Below are 1769 nucleotides of genomic sequence, written 5' to 3'. Positions count from 1 at the left end.
TTTTTCTTTAGATACTTCTACTATGAGGCTACTTTCCTGAAGAATATCTCACCAGTTAGCTACATGTTGCTTCATTACAAAACACAGCCCTTTACACTCTATTTGCTGACTTTTGGCTAACTAACTAAATAATCATGCACAGTACTACCCATATGAGCCAGCAGCCCCCAGACTTTCATTCACAGCCCATACGTTGCTCTACGGGGCTGCCAGGTGTTGGCTGTATATACAGGAAGTCAGTGCAGTAAATGTTAGTTAAGGTCAAAGTATTTGAGATGACAAGAACAAAAGTCACTTCAAGCACGCAATTTGTTCATTGCTGTTGTCTCTGGGAAACAAATATTTAAGCAATAGTTACAGCGCTCTCTTGGGGGAGGGGGATTGGTCAGGCAAAGCAGGAGATTAATACAAGTAAACAATAAATGTTAAATTATTTGGTAAAGACCCTGACAGTGAATTTCTTGCCCCTCTCACGCGATGTGCAAATCAGAATTCAATTACTAACAGCCAGCCCCTGAATCCCGGTTCTCTATGAAAATCATGGCTCAAATACATGGATACTAAAATAAATAAATAAATAAATTACTAATATAGCCAGAAACACAAAACATACCTCTCTTTAAAAACTCATATTGATCCATTAACTGAAGTTTAGTGAAGAGCTGGCCTACCATGACAGAAAAGAAAGTCAGCACTTGCAATGAGCCTCTGTACTCCAGGAATTCTTTCCCTTTGTCTCTCAATTTCATTGTAAGAATTTTTACCTTCCCATGTACGAATACACTGGTGGGAGGGGGAGAGGAAAAAGCCGTTTCCTGCATTCAAAATGTGAATACTTGAATACTCTTTGGACATTCCTTAAGTAAAATGAAACCGAAAGTAGTAAAGGGGAAAAAAAAAAAACAACAAAAAACCAACAACAAAACTCAGAAACTTTCCTGCACAGCAAAAACTATGATGATGAATATTTAGAAAAATATAAACACTTAATTTGTTCCATTAAGTGTCATATCATGTATCACACTAATTACTGTTTATACAAGATGTTATATGCTTAAACATGTTCACACTTAAACGTGTTTATGTTTATGACTATTAAAACTTGACTCAAAGATTTATCCATTCCCATCACTCCCCATACATATAGTTAAATAGAACCTATGAATTCATGTGAAAACTAACGAACACATCCACAAAGCACACATTTATAGTGAAACACACATGATTTTTTACACTAGAGGTACACGTCACCTCATATTTCTGTAGCATGTTGTCTTTTACATAAAAAAATATCAATAAAATGAAGCGAATCTGTTTTATTTTCCCACATTAGCTAGAACAGGTACAATCTGTAGGTGCTCTAACAGATTCTGATAGGCTTAAACATCCCTAGATATATTTAATGCATAGAGTTTTACCTTCCATCCACAAATCATCACTCACATGCCTTTAAGCAGGAGCAGTAATTAAAAGATGACTGGAATTGTTTGGTACGTGAGAAACAATCAAAATCACACATCAGTTTTGAGGAGGACGTGGATTAAGATCTGGGATTTGAAACTTACTGCTTGGAAGAAAAATAAAGACAGACACCTGTGACTGTTTGAGGTTTTACATTGTTTTTTTTTTTTTAAAATAGGTGCACACAATCATATCCCTAAAAACAAATAAAACAAGTGACAAATCAAATCATTTGTTTTGCCTCTAGCTTGATGTTTTTATTTTCAAACACTTGGGAGACACTGAATACTCCAGCAAGGAGAAACACC

The sequence above is a fragment of the Meleagris gallopavo genome, chromosome 1 (genome assembly GCF_000146605.3).
Source record: "Meleagris gallopavo isolate NT-WF06-2002-E0010 breed Aviagen turkey brand Nicholas breeding stock chromosome 1, Turkey_5.1, whole genome shotgun sequence".
Lineage (NCBI taxonomy): Eukaryota > Metazoa > Chordata > Aves > Galliformes > Phasianidae > Meleagris > Meleagris gallopavo.
Note: the sequence above shows the minus strand (reverse complement) of the source record.